Source organism: Somniosus microcephalus, chromosome 20 (assembly GCF_052327205.1).
Source record: "Somniosus microcephalus isolate GS21.2 chromosome 20, FLI_Smic_1.0, whole genome shotgun sequence".
NCBI lineage: Eukaryota > Metazoa > Chordata > Chondrichthyes > Squaliformes > Somniosidae > Somniosus > Somniosus microcephalus.
Genome location: NC_141006.1, coordinates 49,140,677 through 49,163,249, shown reverse-complemented (window position 1 = coordinate 49,163,249; position 22,573 = coordinate 49,140,677). Strand labels below are relative to the sequence as shown.

Below are 22,573 nucleotides of genomic sequence, written 5' to 3'. Positions count from 1 at the left end.
ATTATGTCCAGATCACCCTCTGAGAAGCGCAGGGCACGCTGACGGGCCTTCTCTGGTGTTGCCATGACTCCCTGGGGCTGAGCAGCAGTGTTGAGGCCTCTTTGCAAGGCTGCAGTGTGCAGGGCGTGGCAGCAGACCAATTCGTCCCTTCCCCCTTTAAGAGCTGGTCGGCACCACGGGGTCTGCTGTCAGTGCAAAAATGACCGCACCCGTGCTGCGCCCCGCCTGGGCGCTATCCCTCTGGACCGCCGGCTTAGCGCCTAAAGGTAGGAGTGCAACGCCTCTTTTAGCACTCCACCACTCTCTTAGGGCGAAGCCACTGAATTTCCGGCAACGGGGCGCTACTTTGGGGCGGGCGCTAACTTCGGGCGGGCGCTAAGGTTAGCGCCCCAAAACTGTCTATACTGAAAATCTAGCCCATAGAGTCCATAAATGGACCAGCAAAGTCGATATGTACCCTTTGCCATGGAGATGAGGGCCACTCCCATGGATGCAGAGGAGCTTGTGGTGGGGCGTTTTGGACCTTCTGGCATCCTAGACAGCTCTTGGTCATTTCTTCGATGTCTCCATCGATACCTGGCCACCACACGAACGCTCTGGCTAGGTTCTTCACTTTCACTCCACCCAGATGCCCCTCGTGAAGCTCCTTTAGCACTTTATGCTGGAGTTTGGGTGGAATCACCACTCTGGATCCACACATCAAAGTTCCTCGGCACACTGACAGCTGTTCTCTTCTTTGTGAAAATGCTGGCAACAGTGGTTCGCCATGTGCTGGCCATCCCTTCACCGTTAAATCGTAGACTCGTGAGAGGGTCGGGTCATTTCTTGTTTCCTTTTCAATCGTAGAATTTGTTACTGGTAGACATTCCACTATGGTTGAGTGGAACATCTCCACTGGGTCCACTGTAGGCGCCTCTTCTACCGTTGGCAACGGTAGGCGTGATAAACCATCAGCATTCCCATGCTGTTTTGATCCTTTGTATTCTATGTCATATTGGTGTGCCCCTAGGAAAAGGGACCACCTCTGTAGCCTTTGCGCTGTCATAATGGAAACGCCCTTTTTAGGGTTGAATATGGATACCAACGGCTGGTGGTCTGTCAGCAGTGTAAACTTCTGGCCCTGCAGGTAATGATTAAACTTCTTTACTCCCCACACCAGGCTGAGAGCCTCCCTATCTATCTGAGCATAGTTGCGCTCAGTGGAGGTCAATGATCTGGATGCAAATGCGACTGGCCTTTCCGAGCCATTTGGCAACTTGTGTGAGAGTACTGCTCCAATACCATAAGGAGAAGCATCACAAGCTAAACGAATAGGTAGCGTTGGGTTGAAGTGAGCCAACACTTCCTCTGAGGTGATCAATGTCTTGCTTTTGCGAAAGGCCTTCTTACAGTCCTCGCTCCACTTCCATGGTACTTCTTTCTGCAAAAGAGCATTCAGCGGGTGCAGCACCGTGGATAGATTTGGCAGAAACTTATGGTAATAGTTAATCAACCCTAGGAACGATCTCAACTGGGATACATTTTCCGGAGCGGGAGCCTTCACAACAGCTTCGATCTTGTCAGGTGACTTGTGCAGCCCCTCCTGGTCAATGACATGACCACAGTACGAGATCCGTTTCTGAAAGAACTCACATTTCTGGCGATTAACTCGAAGGCCATATTCCTTCAACCTGGTGAGCACCAGTTTCAAATTTGCAAGGTGTTCCTCATCGTCATCTCCTGTAATCAGGATATCGTCCAAGTAACATTGAGTGCTTGGAATTCCCTGTAATACCTGCTCCATGGCCCTCTGCCAAATTGCCGGAGCCGAAGCCACTCCAAAAACCAGTCTATTATATCGATACAAGCCTCTGTGCGTGCTGATTGTGAGATACTGGCGCGACTCTTCCTCAACTTCCATCTGTAAGTACGCTTGCGCCAGGCCTATCTTGGTGAAGCGTTTCCCGCCAGACAATGAAGCAAAGATATCCTCAATCCGCGGAAGCGGATATTGCACCATGTGAAGCACCGGATTAACTGTGATCTTGAAGTCTCCACAGATGCGGACCTTCCCCGGTTCCCCTGGCTTGTTACTCGATGAGCGCTTCATGACGGGAACAATGGGCATGGCCCACTCACTCCAGTCCACCTTAGACAGTACCCCTGAACGTTCCAGCCCTTCCAGCTCAGCTTCCACAGCAGGTCGTATCGCATACGGTACCGGTCTGGCTTTGAAAAATTTTGGGTTTGCATGTTCTGCAATCTTGATTTTTGCCTTAATTCCTCTCAGTGTTCCCAGTCCCTGTTGGAACACCTCTTTAGCCTCATCCAATATTCTGGACAATCGTTCAGGTTTGACATCTTTTTTTCCGGAATCTACCGTTATTGCGTTTAGGGAGTGCCAGTCCATATTTATTTTCCTGATCCACTCCCGTCCCAGAAGTGGTGGACCTCCCTCAGGTAGTACATATAAGTCCATTCCTTGGTGTTCTTTGCCCTTGTGTATCACCTTGACTTTTATCTTTCCGATGGGGTATACTTTTTGCCCCGTGTATGTCTGCAATACTATCTCTGTATCCCGTAGGGGAATATGTTTGAATAACTTTTTGTAATCTTGCTTATTCATGACCGTCAACGCCGATCCAGTGTCCAATTCCATCTTTACTTGGACTCCTGCTATCTGCAGTGTGACCCAGATAGTTTGTCGGTCAGCTTCCTTACTAACGTTGTGAATTCTCAGACTACCCAGTTCCTTGCTGTTGGAGACTGAATCCGAATTCTGTTCATCCGAACTCTTCTCAGCCACCTTATGTACCTTTCTGCACTTTTCCTGTGGTGACTTTTTGTTGCTGGTCTTCTTTCCTGACTGGCATACTTTAGCTATGTGACCAAGCTTGCCACATTTTCTACATTCCTGGTTTTTAAACCAGCATTGATTCTGATCGTGTGTTGTCTGCCCACAACGATAACATTTCGTTGTACCCGAAGCCATTTGATCTACGCTGAGTACCGCTGCCTTCAGCTGCATTTCCGCAGTGCCTCTCGCTGCGGCTTCGTGCGATGCTGCAATAGAGACAGCCTTATCCAGTGTAAGATCATTCTCTTCAAGCAGCCGCTTTTGTGTTCCTTCTTTCGACAATCCACACACGAATTTGTCTCTCAGTGCCTCTGTCAGGCTTTCCCAAACTGGCAGTATTTCGCTAGCTTACGCAGTTCAATTAAATACTCCGCGTTGCTTTCCTCTTTCAGTTGCGTTCTCGCATAAAATTTAAATCGTTCCGCTAACATCAGCGGTGTGAGGTTCAAATGATTTTTCAGAACAGCAACAATTTTAGCGAAAGTCTGATCCGCCGGTTTAGCTGGTGATAGAAGATGCTTCAATAGCCCGTATGTCTTCGCACCCATTGAGTTTAGTAAGGTTAGTGCTTTATCTTTATCTGATATTTTATTTGCCTTACAATATATTTCTATGCGTTCTACATACGTGGCCCAATCTTCAACATCGGGATCGAAATCGTTGATGTTACCACGCTTAGGCATCTTCGCAACCTTCTTGAGAAACAAAAGAATAATTATTTTTTTTTTCTTTTACAAAATGGCGGTTTCCCGCGCTTGTCTTCTTCCCCCGCCTCCGAAAATGGCGGCTTCCCGCGTTTGCCTTTCTCCCCCGCTGGCTGCAATGGCGATTGCCGTATTGCTGCGCTCGCCCTCCCCCAGCGGTTTTCAAATCGCGCCTCCCGGTCCGGTCCGGTCCTTTCCCCCCGGCTGCGGCTGAGTTCTCCGCGGTTTTTTTATTTTTATTTTCTCCCGCGCCTTACACTGACCCGGTCGCTGCACCTCGCGGCCTCGGTAGCTGCCCGGCCTTTTTCACCGGTCGCGGTCGAGCTCTCTCTCGATGCTGTTGCGTCTCCCAGCCCGCTTGTAGCCCGGTCTCTCACACCGGCTGCCTTTGCAATCACCGCGGCTTCCGTGCCTTACGCTGCCCCAGTCTCAGCGCCTCTGGCCCCGACTTCTGTCCGGCTCTTTTCCCTGGCCGTGGTCGAGCTCTCCGCCCTTATATCCTCCGTTTTTTAAATTTTCTCCCCTACTCACAGTCAACGTGGCCAACTTGCTGCTCATCGCCGATCGGCTTACCCACCACCGTGATAGAAGGGATGATCACTGCCTGTTGCTGATGGAAGGCTTCGTGTCAGAATTCTTCCTTTTCTCTGCAGACCCGAGTCTTCTCTCAGCAGAATGATGAGGGCGGATGCCTCCTCTCGACGCCCGTTAAACTGCCTTGGATGTATCTCTGCCGCAGGGTAAGATCGTACTCGTCGCCACTGTTAAGTCTGTGTGTTATATTGAGAATTACTACACAGACCACAAAAGTAAACTTGAACAGGTCTTTACTAGTTGAAGGTCAGGGCGGAACTGCCCAATAAATCATTACACAGCACTTATATACCGGTGTGGTCACCGCCGGTATTACAGTATACAGCAGCCAAGATAAAGTAGTGCAACTCTTAAAATAGTTCTCTTAAAGGTGGAATGGTTACTAAAATAGTTCTCTTAAAGGTGGAACGGTTACATACACTACACAGATCGCCCCCTTTCCCCCACTCCAGATCGTCCCCTTTCCCCCACTCCAGATCGCCCCTTTCCCCACTCCAGATCGCCCCCTTTCCCCCACTCCAGATTGCCCCTTTCCCCACTCCAGATCGCCCCCTTTCCCCCACTCCAGATCGTCCCCTTTCCCCCACTCCAGATCGCCCCTTTCCCCACTCCAGATCGCCCCCTTTCCCCCACTCCAGATTGTCCCCTTTCCCCCACTCCAGATTGTCCCCTTTCCCCCACTCCAGATTGCCCCCTTTCCCCCACTCCAGATTGTCCCCTTTCCCCCACTCCAGATCGCCCCCTTTCCCCCACTCCAGATCGTCCCCTTCCCCCCACTCCAGATCGCCCCTTTCCCCACTCCAGATCGCCCCCTTTCCCCCACTCCAGATTGTCCCCTTTCCCCCACTCCAGATCGTCCCCTTTCCCCCACTCCAGATCGTCCCCTTTCCCCCACTCCAGATCGTCCCCTTTCCCCCACTCCAGATCATCCCCTTTCCCCCACTCCAGATCGTCCCCTTTCCCCCACTTCAGATCGTCCCCTTTCCCCCACTCCAGATCGTCCTCTTTCCCCCACTCCAGATCGTCCCCTTTCCCCCACTCCAGATCATCCCCTTTCCCCCACTCCAGATTGCCCCCTTTCCTCCCTCCCGATTGCCCCCTTTCCCCCACTCCAGATTGTCCCCTTTCCTCCCTCCAGATTGCCCCCTTTCCTCCCTCCCGATTGCATGTCCCCCCTAACCCCCAACCAGACCTACCTGAGAGCTGCTGCCCGAAATTTACATCTGTTTGCCGGCAAGCTGCCTGGGGATGGGCGGCAGGCATCCGCAACTCATTGGTCTAACTTAAATGAGGCTCGAGGCCCAATTTCAATCAGGCCTTGGGCTTACTCATTCTGGCATAGGGATTGTTCTCTGTGCTCGTGTGCGGGCGCTTTCCAATTTCACCCCCAATTAGTTTAACAGATAGTTTAATGGTAACGGTAGCATAGTGGTTATGTTACTGGACTAGTAATCCATGAGGCTTGGACTAATGGTCGGGAGACAAGAGTTCAAATCCCACCACGGCAGCTGGGGAATTTTAATTCAGTTAATTAAATAAATCTGGAATAAAAGCTAGTATCAGTAATGGCGACCATAAAACTATTGGATTGTCGTAAAAACCCATCTGGTTCACTAATGTCCTTTAGGGAAGGAAATCTGCCGTCCTTACCCGGTCTGACCTATATGTGACTCCAGACCCACAGCAATGTGGTTGCCTCTTAACTACCTTCTGAAAATGGCCCAGCAAGTCACTTAGTTGTCAAGAAGGCAGCTCACCACCGCCTTCTCAAGGGCAATTAGAGATGGGCAATAAATGCTGGGTTTGCCAGAGACACCCACATCCCATTAATGAATTTTAAAAAATCACTTGCAAAGGTGGGAATATAGACTGCAATTCTAAGACAGCACACTTAAAGGAGGGTTTCCCTTTTTCACAGTACTCTAAATAGAACTGGCTTACATAAGAAACAGTGTAGCTGTGTATGGTGCTGGAGCTGTGGAGAGTGCTAGGATGTGGTTTGGTGTCTACAATCCCCCCCTCAACCTCGCCTACTGGAGTTACCAGTAACCATGTACTGTGTGGCGAGGCAGTGAACAGAGGCCAGGAGATGATATGTGATCTGGGGAAGCCAAGCAAAGGGGAGAAAAACCTTGTATATATAAAATATTTAAAGAGATGGTGCAAGTTTCAGTTTTGGAGTAGTACAATTTTCAGTTTAAAAAATGTATATATTTAGTCTTAGTGCAACAAATGTAATGTAAGTATATTTTACACAGCTGGATGTAGGTGTAAGGTTATGTATACCCAAGGTATTAAAAAAAAATATGATACTCTGTTGGGTGAGGGTGCAACATGAAAACTATTTCCATAATTGGGACAATGTCAACATTCATGAGAAATGAAGTCTCAAATGAGTTAGAGTATTATGAGTTGGAATATTTTTCATATTGCACTCTTACACTGGGTTCTGCTTATCCCACAAGTTTATCAATTGACCTACATACAAGAAAAGATTTGCATCTGGCACATCCATCTTGAGTCACCACCCTTCAAATGCCACACTTTGTATAAATTACCAAGTCACAATGGAACAATCTTTCTTTTAAAATTAAAAAAAAAAGAGAAATAAATCTGGTTATTTTTTGCTGGCGTTTTTCTGACTGAGTTAACCTGACCCAATCAACAACAACAACAACGTGTATTTATATAGCGCCATTAACGTAGTAATACCAAGGGGCAGAAAACATTAGTGGGAGTTGTATACAAACCCCCAAACAGTAATGCTGAGGTTGGGGATGGCATTAAATGGGAAATTAGAGACGCGTGCAATAAGGGCACAGCAGTACCCTGAAAAGTGTGAGGTGATGCATTTTGGGTGGACTAACAAGACAAGGGAATACACAATGAATGGTAAGACCCTAGGAAAGACTGAGGATCAGAGGGACCTTGGTGTGCATGTACATAGATCCCTGAAGGCAGCAGAACAGGTGGATAAGGTGGCTAAAAAGGCATATGGGATACTTGCCTTCATTAGCTGAGGCATAGAATATAAGAGCAGGGAGGTTATGATGGAACTGTACAAAACGCTGGTTAGGCCACAGCTGGAATACTGTGTGCAGTTCTGGTCGCCACACTATAGAAAGGATGTGATTGCTTTGGAGAGGGTGCAGAAGAGATTCACCAGGATGTTACCTGGGCTGGAGCGCTTCAGCTATGAAGAAAGACTGGACAGGCTGGGGTTGTTTTCCTTGGAGCAGAGAAGACTGAGGGGGGACCTGATTGAGGTGTACAAAAGTATGAGGGGCATAGATAGGGTAGATAGAAAGGAACTTTTTCCCTTAGTAGAGGGGTCAATAACAAGGGGGCATAGATTCAAGGTAAGGGGCAGGAGGTTTAGAGGGGATTTGAGGAAGATCTTTTTCACCCAGAGGGTGGTTGGAATCTGGAACTCACTGCCTGAAAGGGTAGTAGAGGCAGGAACCCTCACAACATTCAAGAAGCATTTGGATGAGCACTTGAAATGCCATAGCATACAAGGCTACGGACCAAATGCTGGAAAATGGGATTAGATTAGACAGGGCTTGATGGCCGACGTGGACGCGATGGGCCGAAGGGCCTCTTTCTGTGCTGTATAACTCTATGACTCTATGACTTATCATGGGTGACCTTAATCTACATATAGATTGGGCTAACCAAATTGGTAACAATACTCTGGAGGAGGAATTCCTAGAGTGTATATGGGATGGTTTCCTGGACCAATATGTCAAGGAACCAACTAGAGATCAGGCCATCTTAGACTGGGTATTATGTAATGAGAAAGGATTAATTAGCAATCTTTTTTGTGCGAGGCCCCTTGGGGAGGAGTGATCATAATATGAGAGAATGCTTCATTAAGATGGAGAGTGAAGTAGTTGGCTCCGAGACTAGGGGGGAAAAATTCAGTTGTTTGCGCCTCCCATTAGCGCCTTAAGAGGGTGCCAATTGGGGCGCAAAGCAACTAGAGGCCGGGCGCGGCGATGTTTGTGCCGCTCGCGAAATTAACTAGACATTTTGCGGCGGCTCTAAACACTACCGCCACAATCTCCTGCGCCGGCTGATTGTGACGTCAGTCGAGTGCGCAACGCCCCGTTAGCGCCCCGGACCGGATATTGAGTGGCGCCCCCTGCCTTACCACCTGCCGCTAACAATGACAGTTTGAGGGGAGCGTTATGCTGTCAGAAAGGGACTAGGGGAGCGCTACTTAAAGGCGACTGCTTCCTGCCTTTTTTGTCTGTGACATTTTTGCACCATGCATTCTGAGAGAGAGAGAGAGAGAGACTTCTGGAGAGATTCAACGCTGTGTGAAGGAGTTTTGAGTACTGAGCAGCACTTTGCAGGTTTATTTGGATTTGCCCTTCCTTGCTTCGCCAGCGCTCTGAGGTAGCGCCTCGCTCCTCGGCCTTTGCGCCTTAAGACAGGTGTGAAGCGCCTGATTTAGTGCTCCAATCACCTCCAGGGGTGATAAAAGCCAAGTTTGCTGTCGGAGGCGATAATTAGCGCCAGGCGCTAAACTTTGCGCACCACCAATAATGGCGCCCCAAATGGGGCGACAACCGAATTTTTCCCCCTAGGGTCCTGAATTTAAATAAAGGAAACTACAATGGTATGAGGCACAAGTTGGCTAGGATGGATTGGGGAATGTTACTTAAAGGGTTGACGGTGGATAGGTAATAGCAAACATTTCAAAATTGCATGGATGAACTTCAGAATTTGTTTATCCCTGTTTGGCATAAAAATAAAACAAAAATGGTGACTCAACCGTGGCTAACAAGGGAAATTAGGGATAGCATAAGATCCAAGGAGAGGACATATAAATTGGCCTGAAAAAGCAGCAAACCTGAGGATTGGGAGTAGTTTAGGATTCAGCAAAGGAGGACAAAGGGATTAATTAAGAGGGGGAAAATAGATTATGCAGGGAACATAAAAACTGACTGTAAAAGCTTCTATAGATATGTGAAGAGGAAAAGATTGATGAAGTCAAGCGTAGGTCCCTTGCAGTCAGAATCAGGGGAATTTATAATGGGGAACAAAGAAATGGCAGACCAATTAAATACATACTTTGGTTCTGTCTTCACAAAGGAGGACACAAATAACCTTCCAGAGATTTCGGGGAACATAGGGTCTAATGAGAGGGAGGTATTGAATGAAATCAGTATTTGTAGGGAAATGGTGTTAGGGAAATTGACGGGATTGAAGGCCGCTAAATCCCCAGGGCCTGATAATCTACATCCTAGGGTACTGAAGGAAGTGGCCCTAGAAATAGTAGATGCATTGCTGGTCATCTTCCAAAATTCTATAGACTCTGGAATAGTTCCCATGGATTTGGAGGGTAGCTAATGTAACCCCACTATTTAAAAAAGGTGGTAGAGAGAAAACGGGGAATTATAGACCGGTAAGCCTGACATCAGTAGTGGGGAAAATGCTAGAGTCCATTATAAAAGCTGTAATAGCAGAGCACTTGGAAAACAGTGACAGGATCGGACAAAGTCAACATGGATTTACCAAAGGTAAATCATGCTTGACTAATCTACTGGTAAAATAGATAAGGGAGAACCAGTGGATGTGGTGTATTTGGACTTTCAGAAGGCTTTCGATAAGGTTCTGCTTAAGAGATTAGCATGCAAAGTTAAAGCACATGGGATTGGGGGTAAGGTACTGTCTTGGATAGAGAACTGGTTGGCAGACAGGAAGCAAAGAGTTGGAATAAACGAGTCTTTTTCCGAGTGGCAGGCAGTGACTTAGTGGGGTACCGCAGGGATTGGTGCTAGGACCCCAGCTATTCACAATATATATTAATGATGATCTAGACGAGGGAACTAGATGTAATATCTCCAAGTTTGCAGACGACACAAAGCTGGGTGGGCGTGTGTGCTGTGAGGAGGATGCAGAGAAACTCCAGTATGATTTGGACAGGTTGGGTGATTGGGCAGATGCATGGCAGATGCAGTATAATGTGGATAAATGCGAGGTTGTTGGAGTCGCTAGAAATCAACAGGCTCTGAGACTTTTGTTGCAGCAAAGGCAAAACGCGTGTTTCTTTATTCACTCTCCATGAGGACTGAGGTTCTCAGCCTTGTTGCAGGGCTATGATGTCATCGCGCTACCGATGCATGACATCATCATGCTACCGACGCTCTTAAAGGGACCCTGCCCCGATAACCCAACCAAGTACGTACATATAACAGCATTGGCTATACATAGTGAATTGTGTTTAGGTACATATAACCACATTGGCTATACATTGTGAATTGTGTTATTGTCCCTATGTGGTCTCTGCCACACACGTCCCCCCAGAATTCACTAGCACTGGCAATGTCAGTCATTGGGGGGGCCGGATCACACGGTCGGAACGGCTCCTCAATTCTGGGGTGGGGACTGGGGGGTTTGTCGGAGGGACCTTGGGCGCTCGGTGGTGGACTGAGGGTGCTAAAACCGGAGGTCGGCCCCGTCTCGGGGGCTGTGCCAACTCAATGGGTCAGTCCAGATCCAGGTGGGCCGGTTTAAGACGGTCCACGGAAATGCAGTCTGGCTTACCGCCGACATCCACTACGAAGGTCTTGTCCCCGGTTTCCAGGACGCGGAATGGTCCATTGTAGGGTGGCTGAAGAGGTCCCCGGTGGGCGTCGTGGCGGATGAAAACGTACTCCGCCGCACGAAGGTCGAGTGGAACGTGGGACTGCGGGAGGCCGTGCTGCGACGTGGGCACCGGCGCGAAAAACTTGGCGTTGTCCAGAAGGTCGGACCGCTGACGGGCTGCGGACCAAGGTTCCATTGCGTTGGGGACGAAATCGCCGGGAACCCGCAGCGGCTGTCCGTAGACGAGCTCGGCGGACGAGGACTGGAGGTCCTCCTTGGGGGCAGTCCTGAGTCCCAGCATGACCCACAGGAGTCTGTCGATCCAACTGTCGTCCCGGAGGCTGGCCCGGAGCGCGGCCTTCATGGAGCGATGAAACCATTCGCACAGTCCGTTAGCCTGAGGGTGGTATGCTGTGGTGCGGTGGATCTCAACCCGAGGCCTCGGGCGACAGCGTTCCAGAACTCCGACGTGAACTGGGGCCCCCGGTCGGAGGAAATGTCAGATGGGGTGCCGAACCGGGCGACCCAAGTGCTGATGAACGCCCGAGCCACATCGGCGGACGTCGTTGAAGACAGCGAGATGGCTTCCGGCCATCGGGTGGTTCTGTCAACAATTGTGAGGAGGTGGGTGAACCCGTGGGAGGGCAGCAGGGGCCCCACCAGGTCCACGTTAACATGATTGAACTGCCTCTTAGGCACCGCGAAAGGCGTCAACGGGGCCTTAGTATGGCGATGCACTTTCGAGCGTTGGCATACCACGCAGGTGCTGGCCCAGTCGCGAACGTCCTTCCTGAGCCTGTGCCAGACGAACTTAGCCACCACCAGCTTCTGTGACGGCTTCCTGCCCGGGTGGGAAAGATTATGGGCGTCGTCGAAAACTTGCCGTCTCCACCCGTTGGGCACGACGGGACGTGGCTGCCCAACGGAGACGTCGCACAGGACTGTGGTGCCGGCATCGTCGAACGCAACGTCCGCTAGTTGAAGGCCTGTGACCGCCGTCCTGTAGCCCTGGACTTCTGGGTCGGAGGCCTGATCGGCCGCCATGCAGGTGTAGTCGATGCCGAGGTGTACGGCGCTGGCGACGGCTCGGGAGAGACAGTCATCGACGGGGTTGTCTTTCCCAGCCACATGCTGGATGTCTGTTGTAAACTCTGAGATGAAGGCCAGCTGGCGTTGCTGACGGGCCGACCACGGCTCGGAAGCTTTGGCCATGGCGAAGGTCAACGGTTTGTGGTCCACGAACGCTGTGAACGGGCGAGCCTCCAGTAGGAAACGGAAGTGTCAGACGGCGAGGTAGAGGCCGAGAAGCTCACGATCGAAGGTGCTGTACTTCCGCTCGTTGGGGCGGAGCTGCCGGCTGAAGAAGGCGAACGGCTGCCAGGTGCCGTTGACCCACTGTTCGTGGACGGCGCCGACCGCATAGTCCGAGGCGTCGGTGGTGAGAGCGATCGGTGCATCAGGTAACGGATGCGCCAGCATGGTCGCGTTAGCCAGGGCCCTTTTCGTGTCCGTGAAAGAATTGGCCATCTCCTCGGACCAGTCGACGGCGAGCTTGTCGGGCTTGCCTTTGAGGGCCTCGTAAAGGGGTTGCATAAGCTGGGCTGCTCGGGGGACGAAGCGATGGTAAAAGTTCACATGCCCAAAAACTCCTGCAGGTGAGGGGCCATGGGAAGTCCATCACGGCCTCCACTTTCGATGGCAGTGGCACCGCCCCGTCCTTCGTGATGCGGTGCCCGAGAAAGTCGATCGAGGACAGCCCGAACTGGCACTTGGCCGGGTTGACGATTAGGCCGTGCTGGCTGAGGCGTTGGAAGAGAGTCCGAAGGTGCGACACATGCTCCATCCTGGAGGCGCTGGCGATGAGGATGTCATCCAGGTATACGGACAGGAATGTCAGGTCCCATAACACAATGGCCATTAGGCATTGAAAAGCCTGGGCGGCGTTTTTGAGGCCGAATGGCATGCGGAGGAATTCGAACAGCCCGAACGGGGTGATCACCATGGTTTTTGGGACGTCCTGCGGCCGGACATGGACCTGGTGGTAACCCCGGACGAGGTCCACTTTCGAGAATACCACTTTCCCGGCCTGGCGGGCGGAAAAGTCCTGGATGTGTGGAATCGGGTAGCGGTCGGGGGTCGTAGCGTCATTGAGGCGCCAGTAATCGCCGCACGGGCGCCTCCCGCCGCCTGGTTTCGGAGCGATGTGGAGGGGCGAGGCCCACGGACTGTTCGACCGACGGATGATGCCGAGGCGCTCCATGGTGTCGAACTCGGCTTTAGCGATAGCGAGTTTCCCCGGGTCGAGGCGCCGAGCGCGGGCGTAGATGGGCGGACCGGTGGTCGAGATGTGGTGTTCTACCCCGTGTTTGGTGGCGGCGGACGAGAATGTGGGCTTCGTGAGGTCCGGGAACTCGGCGAGGAGGCGGGAAAACTCGTCGGAGGCCGAGAGTGCGCTGGACAACTTCGTCGTGCTGGACCTGCTGAGGGAACACGGGAGCGAGCTGAAAGTCTCAGCGTTGATGAGACGTCGGTTCTTGACGTCCACCAAAAGGCCATTGGCGCAGAGGAAGTCAGCGCCAAGAAGGGGGGTGGACACTTCTGCCGTGACAAAGTCCCAGGTGAACCGCTGCCCGCCAAAACAAAGCGCCACGCTCCGTTTCCCGAAGGTGCGGATGGAACTGCCGTTGGCGGCTTCGAGGATGGGGCCGTGGTTCCCCCCTTGCATGTCTATGGTTGACGCGGGCAGGACGCTCACCTGGGCACCCGTGTCACAAAGAAAACGACGTCCGGAGTCGGTGTCCGTAATAATTAACAAACTGCCTGAACGGCCGACAGCCATAGCAGCCGACGAGTGGTCTTTCGTTTGTTTCGACGCGGGAAAACTGCATGGGGGCCGGCACTTCCTGGCTGTGGGGCCGAACTGCGCGTGGTAGAAGCAGAGGCTTGGGGGCTGCCGCCATTGGGCTGCATCGGTGGGGGCAGGGCTCCGCGTGGCCGCGCAGTACTGTTGCCCGGCGGAGAAAAATTTGTCGGCCTCCTTGGCCAGGTCGCGGAAATCGGTAATGGAAGAGTTGGCTAAAGCCGACCGTACCTGACCTGGCAGCTGTTGAAGGAACAGTTCCTTGAAGAGGAAGCACGGCCTGTGTGTGCCCAGGAGGGTCAGCATGTGGTCCATCAGCTCCAAGGGCTTGGAGTCGCCAAGCCCGGGTAGAGAGAGAAGCCGGCGTGCGCGCTCGGCTTCGGTGAGTCCAAAAGTTTCTAAGAGGTGCGTTTTCAGCGTTTCGAATTTGTTGAGCTCCGGGGGGTTCTCGAGCAGGCTCACGACTCTGGCCGCGGTGGAGCTGCCGAGAGCAGAGACGACGTAGTAGTACCTCATGTCGTCCGCGGTGATGTCCCGGAGTGCAAATTGAGCCTCGGCCTGGGCGAACCAAGCGACAGCCTGTCGTTCCCAAAACTCGGGTAATTTGATGGAAACGGCGTTCGTCGCCATTTCGGATGAGGTCTTTGGAATCGTCCAAAAGAGCAGCGGGGTCACCAATGTTGGAGTTGCTAGAAATCAACAGGCTCTGAGACTTTTGTTGCAGCAAAGGCAAAACGCGTGTTTCTTTATTCACTCTCCATGAGGACTGAGGTTCTCAGCCTCGTTGCAGGGCTATGACGTCATCACGCTACCGACGCATGACGTCATCACGCTACCGACGCTCTTAAAGGGACCCTGCCCCGATAACCCAACCAAGTACGTACATATAACAACATTGGCTATACATAGTGAATTGTGTTTAGGTACATATAACCACATTGGCTATACATTGTGAATTGTGTTATTGTCCCTATGTGGTCTCCGCCACAAGGTTATCCACTTCGGTGGCTAAAACAGGAAGACAGATTATTATCTGAACGGCAATAGATTGGGAAAAGGGGAAGTGCAACGAGACCTGGGTGTCCTTGTGCACCAGTCGCTGAAGGTAAGCATGCAGTTGCAGCAGGCGGTTAAGAAGGCAAATGGTATGTTGGCCTTCATAGCGAGAGGATTTGAGTACAGGAGCAAGGATGTCTTGCTGCAGTTGTACAGGGCCTTGGTGAGACCACACCTTGAGTATTGTGTTGAGGGGAGCCGGGAATGGTGGCCAGAGGGTGAGCGGGAGAAGCAGGCCACCACACGTGGAGCCGAGCTGGCAACAGTGAGGAGGAGGCCGCGGTGACGAGGAGTACGGAGCGGCTGAGGGACATCGTGCTCCCACTGCCACTGGATGCCAAAGAATTGACTTTCTGAACACGGCGCTGTAAGAATAGCTGACATGTCCCTACGGGGAGTAAGCATTCCATTGTACTAGTTACATATGGCAAATAAAATTGAATTGAATTGTGTGCAGTTTTGGTCGCCTTATCTGAGGAAGGATGTTCTTGCCATGGAGGGAGTGCAGTGAAGATTCACCAGGCTGATACCTGGGATGGCAGGAATGACGTATGAGGAGAGATTGGGTCGATTGGGCTTATACTCGCTGGAGTTTAGAAGAATGAGAGGGGATCTCATTGAAACTTATAAAATTCTAACAGGACTAGACAGACTAGATGCAGGAAGGATGTTCCCGATGGCGGAGGAGCCCAGAATCAGGGGTCACAGTCTAAGGATAAGGGGTAAGCCATTTAGGACTGAGATGAGGAGGAATTTCTTCACCCAGAGAGTGGTGAACCTGTGGAATTCTCTACCACAGAAGGCAGTTGAGGCCAATTCATTAAATATATTCAAGAAGGAGTTAGATATATTTCTTAAGGCTAAAGGGATCAAGGGATATGGAGAGAAAGCAGGGACAGGGTACTGAATTTGGATGTTCAGCCATGATCTCATTAAATGGCGGAGCGGGCTCGAGGGGCCGAATGGCCTACTCCTGCTCCTATCTTCTATGTTTCTGTGTTTCTAAAAGGTCCCAAGGTGCTGCACAGGATCGGTATAAAACAAAACTTGACAAAATTCCAGTCCAAGTATACTGCGGTGTCAGCTATGGCTCAGTTGGTAGCACCTCTCGCTTCTGAGTGAGAAGGTTCAAGTCTCACTCCAGAGACGTGAGCACATAATCTAGACTGACAGGGAGTGCTGCGCTGTCGGACAGTGTGATGCGGTGGGGTTGTGGAGCATGGGGTGGGAGCGCGGAGAGTGGGGAGGCGGAGGAGAGAGTGGGGAGGGAGTGTGGAGAGTGGCGAGGGGGAGGAGCGATTGGGGAGGAAGTGCGGAGAGTGGTGAAGGGGAGGGGAGAGTGGGGAGGGGGAGGGGAGAGTGGGGAGGGAGTGCGGAGAGTGGTGAAGGGGAGGAGCGATTGGGGAGGAAGTGCGGAGAGTGGTGAAGGGGAGGGGAGAGTGGGGAGGGGGAGGGGAGAGTGGGGAGGGAGTGCGGAGAGTGGTGAAGGGGAGGAGCGATTGGGGAGGAAGTGCGGAGAGTGGTGAAGGGGAGGGGAGAGTGGGGAGGGGACACGGAGAGTGCGGAGGGGGAGGGGAGAGTGGGGTGAGAGCGCGGAGAGTGGGGAGGGGGAGAAGAAAGTGGAGAGGGAGTGCGGAGAGTGGGGAGGGAGAGTGGAGAGGAGGAGGAGAGAGTGGGGAGGGGGAGGGGAGAGTTGGGAGGGAGTGCGGAGAGTGTGGAGGGGGAGGAGAAAGTGGGGAGGGAGTGCGGAGAGTGGAGAGGAGGAGGAGGGAGTGGGGAGGGGGAGGGGAGAGTGGGGAGGGAGTGCGGAGAGTGTGGAGGGGGAGGGAAGAGTGGGGGGGTACGTGGAGAGTGGGGAGAGGGAGGGGAGAGTGGGGAGGGGGAGGGGAGAGTGGGGAGGGGGAGGGGAGAGTGGGGAGGGGACATGGAGAGAGGGGAGGGGAGAGTGGGGAGGGGAGAGTGGGGAGGGAGTGCGGAGAGTGTGGAGGGGGAGGGAAGAGTAGGGGGGGACGTGGAGAGTGGGGAGAGGGAGGGGAGAGTGGGGAGGGGACGTGGAGAGTGGGGAGAGGGAGGGGAGAGTGTGGAGGGGGAGGGGAGAGTGGGGAGGGGAGGGGAGAGTGGGGAGGGGAGGGGAGAGTGGGGAGGGGAGAGTGGGGAGGGGGGAGGGGAGAGTGGGGAGGGGAGAGTGGGGAGGGAGTGCGGAGAGTGTGGAGGGGGAGGGAAGAGTGGGGGGGGACGTGGAGAGTGGGGAGAGGGAGGGGAGAGTGGGGAGGGGAGAGTGGGGAGGGGAGAGTGGGGAGGGGGAGGGGGAGGGGGAGGGGAGAGTGGGGAGGGGAGAGTGGGGAGGGAGTGCGGAGAGTGTGGAGGGGGAGGGAAGAGTGGGGGGGGACGTGGAGAGTGGGGAGAGGGAGGGGAGAGTGGGGAGGGGAGAGTGGGGAGGGGAGAGTGGGGAGGGGGAGGGGGAGGGGAGAGTGGGGAGGGGAGAGTGGGGAGGGAGTGCGGAGAGTGTGGAGGGGGAGGGAAGAGTGGGGGGGGACGTGGAGAGTGGGGAGAGGGAGGGGAGAGTGGGGAGGGGACGTGGAGAGTGGGGAGAGGGAGGGGAGAGTGGGGAGGGGACATGGAGAGAGGGGAGGGGAAAGTGGGGAGGGGGAGGGGACGTGGAGAGTGGGGAGGGGGAGGGGAGAGTGGGGAGGGGAGGGGAGAGTGGGGAGGGGGAGGGGAGAGTGGGGAGGGGAGCGGAGAGTGGGGAGAGGGAGGGGAGAGTGGGGAGGGGACATGGAGAGTGGGGAGGGGAGAGTGGGGAGGGGGAGGGGGAGGGGAGAGTGGGGAGGGGAGAGTGGGGAGGGAGTGCGGAGAGTGTGGAGGGGGAGGGAAGAGTGGGGGGGGACGTGGAGAGTGGGGAGAGGGAGGGGAGAGTTGGGAGGGGACGTGGAGAGTGGGGAGAGGGAGGGGAGAGTGGGGAGGGGACATGGAGAGAGGGGAGGGGAGAGTGGGGAGGCGGAGGGGACGTGGAGAGTGGGGAGGGGGAGGGGAGAGTGGGGAGGGGGAGGGGAGAGTGGGGAGGGGAGGGGAGAGTGGGGAGGGGAGGGGAGAGTGGGGAGGGGAGGGGAGAGTGGGGAGGGGACATGGAGAGTGGGGAGGGGAGGGGAGAGTGGGGAGGGGGAGGGGAGAGTGGGGAGGGGACATGGAGAGTGGGGAGGGGAGAGTGGGGAGGGGAGAGTGGGGAGGGAGTGCGGAGAGTGTGGAGGGGGAGGGAAGAGTGGGGGGGACGTGGAGAGTGGGGAGAGGGAGGGGAGAGTGGGGAGGGGACATGGAGAGAGGGGAGGGGAGAGTGGGGAGGGGACGTGGAGAGTGGGGAGGGGAGGGGAGAGTGGGGAGGGGGAGGGGAGAGTGGGGAGGGGATGTGGAGAGTGGGGAGGGGGAGGGGAGAGTGGGGAGGGGACGTGGAGAGTGGGGAGCGGAGAGTGGGGAGGGAATGCGGAGAGTGGGGAGGGGTGGGGGAGTTGTTGCTGTTAATATTATGCCTACAGAACTATAGGAAATCATTCCATGTGTTATGGGCCACATCTGCGGTATAATGTGCAAACCATTATATAGATTTGTGGTATTGGAAAGGTTCTAAACTATTTGCTGTAAAGAGTAACAGCAATTTTGTTCTCAACTCTTTATATGCATTTGCGTCATGAAAGGGTAATGCAGCTGAACGGTTTTATTATGGAGCATCATAGATATAAACTTTGTGGGAGACACTAAAATCATACGTAACTAGTAAATGATATTTACATTTATAAAGTGCCTTTTACATAAAACTGTCTAAACTTCACAATTTTTTCTCTGAAGTCAAATAGTGAATCCTGACCTCTTCCCCCCCATGTATATCTGTTTAAAGCCACCAGAGCTGAATTATTCTTTATCTTTTCCCTCTCCCGCCAAGTCAAAAAAAGTCTATACCTATGTGGAGCGTTCGTATAAATTTTCCGTCCAATAATTTTTAGCTGAACACGTGGGCGGCACGGTGGCATAGTGGTTAGCACTGTTGCCTCACAGCGCAAGGGACCCGGGTTCAAATCCGGCCTCGGGTGACTGTCTGTGTGGAGTTTGCACATTCTCCCGTGTTTGCGTGGGTTTTCTCCGGGTGCTCCGGTTTCCTCCCACAGTCCAAAGATGTGCGGGTTAGGTTGATTGTCCATGACAAAAATTGGCCCTTAGTGTTAGGGGGGGATTAAATACGTGGGGTTACGGGGTTATGGGGATAGGACTTGGGTGGGATGGCTGTCGGTGTAGGGACTGGGTGCTAGGGTTTGGATGATCAGCCATGATCTCGTTGAATGGCAGAGCAGGCTCGAAGGGCCGAATGGCCTACTCCTGCTCCTATCTTCTATGTTTCTATGTTTCTAACACATATTTAACGATTAGCCTGATCAATAAACAGGGTCCTTGCGGTTAGCATAACAATGCTACACCTAGCGCTTTAATGGTTAATACAAATAAAGCCAGAATGCATAACTCATCATTGGATAGAATTGCAACGCAGTAAATCACTTCCCGTTCACACCTACTAAGTGCAGTGTCTAATCAGTCACTAGGGATTTGTAATGGTCACAACACTGGGTGTTAGCAGTTCATTGCTTATTTTTGCCTGGATACTGCAACACCAGAAATTGAATGTCTAACACCTTATGCAGAAGTTAGTTCTTGCTCGTCTGTTCTCTAGTCGGTTAACATATACACTTCGTTACTGAAATAATGGTTACATTGTCTGAGGTGAAAAGAAAAACTGAATTGGAAACATAAATTGCTGAGAGTGCACGGTAGGTCTGTCGGTATCTGACAGGAAGGATACTGTTGTCAGGTGAGGATGCTTCAGCATCAGTTCTGATGAATTGAACTGACCCAAACCATAATATGACTTTTCTCTTTTCAGATGCTGATGGACCTGCTGTAGATTTCCAGCATTTTCTAAAGATATAAAAATCTTATGTCTGAATATTTTCTAAATTGTCAAATTTCCTCTTCAATTTTGCTATAAAGTTCCTTATCAAAGCATTGCACTTAGGCATATACACCAGTTATTCATGTTTTTTGTTGTTTAACATGTGTCAGCCTTGACTCAGTGGTAGCATTCTTCCCTCTGAATCCGAAGGTCGAGGGCTCAAGCCCCACTCCAGGACATAATCTAGGCTGACACTTCAGTGCAGCACTGAGGGAGTGCTGACCTGTTAGAGGAACTGTCCTTCAGATGAGATGTCAGCTGGACATAAAAGATCACGTGGCCCTATTTGAAGAAGATCAGGCAAGTTTCCTGTTGTACTAGGCAATATTTATCCCTCAACGATAATCACCAAAAGCAGTTTATTTCATTGCTGAGTGCAAATTACCACCATGTTTGCTTACAAAATAACAATGACTGCACTTCAAAACTAATTAATTGGCTATAAAGTGCTTTGGGCTGTCATGAGGACATAGATTAGAGCATAGAATAGTGCGGCACAAAAGGAGGCCATTCGGCCCATCGAGTCTGCGCCAGCTCTTTCGAAGAGCGATTCAGTTAGTTCCATTCCCCCGCTCTTTCCCCATATCTTTCCCCTGCACTTGTTTCTCCTTCAAGTATTTATCCAATTCCCTTTTGAAGGCCTCTATTGAACCTGTATCCACCATCCTATCAGGCCGTGCATTCCAAATCCTAACCACTTGTTGCATAAAAAAGTTTTCCCTCATGCATCATATAAATGCAACATGAATTCAGAAAGGGAAGATCCTGCCTGACCAACCTACTTGACCTTTTTGAAGAAGTGATCTCCCAAATGGATGAAGGTTTATAAAATGGTGTACCTTGACTTCTGAAAAGCATTTGATAAAGTTCTGCATGTATGTCTACAATGTGAGCTTGAAGCTACGGAGGTTAAGGATAAGACCTGGGAATGGATAAGAAGTTAGCTGAAGGGTTGGAAACTGGACACTTGTTAAGGGAGTGTTGTGGAAGTTGATGTAATGGGGTGCCCCTCAGATTGGTATTGGGACCACTACTGTTGCTAATTTAATTTGACAACTTGGATTCAAAAGCTCAATGTAAACTGGTCAGAATACTAAACTAGGTGGGGTGGTAAAATACAGGAAACTTTGGTTTATCCAGAGGTTGTATGTCCGGAATACTCGATCTAACGGCAAAAATCAGGAGCCGTTTTCTATAAGTTTTTTTAGTTCTCGTTCTTTTTTTCCCCCAGTCAAGCACTGCAAGGCCTGTAGCTATAGCAACAGCTTCAGCTAGAGACGCTTGCAGCTGCAGCCGACTCTTTAGAAGCTGTTGCTAAGCAACAGTGTTTGTTGTCAGATACGGAGATGAAAACCTCCGTATGCTTCAACATTAACTTTGTATGTCTGGCAGTTTTGATAGATCGGCAACACGCTGGTCCCGTCGGTGCCGGATATCACAAAGTTTCCTGTAGTGCCAATAGAGAGGAAAATAAATAGTGCAGGGTGAAGCTGAAAGAGATCTAAGAGCTTTAGTAGACTCAACGCGCAGCATGGCCTATCACTGTGGAGCAGCATCAACAGATCAAATAGAATGCTGAATTAAATAATTATATAGCCCAAAAAGCAACGCATAATTCAGAGGGAGACATGCTCAAACTGCACAGTGCTCTAATCAGACTGCACGTTTGAATACTGTGTCCAATTCAGGTAATTGAGACACATTCAAGCCCAAGGGTTTCAGAGAAGAGCCACAAGACTGATCCCTATCATCAGAAGAAAGACCAGAGAAGATTGTGATTTTCAGCCTTGAAAGGAGGTACTGTAACTGAGAGGTGACCTTATAGAGGCAGCCAAGATAGTAAGTGACGTAGAAAAAGCAAATCTGGGACACTACTTCAAACTAAACTGTGACTACACGACAAGGGACCAATTCAAACTATCAAAGGCAAAATTGGGACTGATGTCAGGAAGTTCTTCACACAAAGGATGGCCTTGCAGGTAGGGCAGTGGAGCGAAAATCCTGGAATCATATCTGAACTAGTTGGATATTGTGGTGGGGAGAATGCATGGTGCTTCTGAATGGATGAATTAGGGTAGGCCAAATGACTTTTCTTTCGTTTTTGGGACGTGGGTGACATCTGATCTTCTAAAAGAGTTAACCTTTTGCTGATCTCCTTCCAGGGCCCCACTAATGCCAGTAAGAGAGGCATGATGGGCGGTGAGGCAACTCGTCCCTCCGAGAGGAATGTGCCCTCCTGCAGAGCACCTTCACTATGTCAGCATGGCCAAGACTGTCAACTTCCGGTGTGGGGGATTGCTGGCACAGACCTGCAGTGGCCAAGCCATTGAAGCTTCAATGTGAGGATCCCTGATTATAATCGCTCAACCATTGGTGGCCGTGCCTTCTGTTGCCTGGGCCCTAAGCTCTGGAATTCCCTGCCTAAACCTGTCCGCCTTGCTACCTCTCTTTCCTCCTTTAAGACGCTTCTTAAAACCTACCTCTTTGACCAAGCTTTTGGTCACCTGCCCTAATTTCTCCTTATGTGGATCGGTGTCAAATATTTTTTTGTCTTATAATACTCCTGTGCAGCGTCTTGGGACGTTTTACTATGATAAAGGTGCTATATAAATACAAGTTGTTGTTGTTGCTGTTCTGTCAAGTTGTCCCATTAATTTCCTTTTCAGAAAATCAGTCTCTGGAAATCTTGATCACTGTGCATTTTAGGGCAAAGAAGTTGCATTTTATCATGATTCAATTGTAGGCTGCAGTTACAACACAACTATTTTTCAAAGAGAAAAATAGCCATGGTCTGTTTCGTTCAGCTCTTATTTGAAGAGATTCTTGAATTTAAATATCACTTAAATATAAATTTCAAAGTCTGGGGCAAACTCACTAAAGATTTTTCAAATCGGCTAACTGAAGAAAGTACTTTCTGATATTTTTATCCATTT

At 51.4% G+C, this 22,573-nt stretch overlaps 1 long non-coding RNA gene across 1 annotated transcript in view; it reads left to right on the top strand.

Annotated features, from left to right (window-relative positions):
* Positions 1 to 22,250, top strand: part of LOC147103213 (uncharacterized) — a 47,773-nt gene extending 25,523 nt beyond the window's left edge. The window contains exon 3 of the long non-coding RNA XR_015072993.1: positions 21,803 to 22,250. This is a non-coding gene — a long non-coding RNA (uncharacterized LOC147103213). The remainder of the gene's footprint in view (positions 1 to 21,802) is intronic.
* Positions 22,251 to 22,573: the final 323 nt, after the last annotated feature.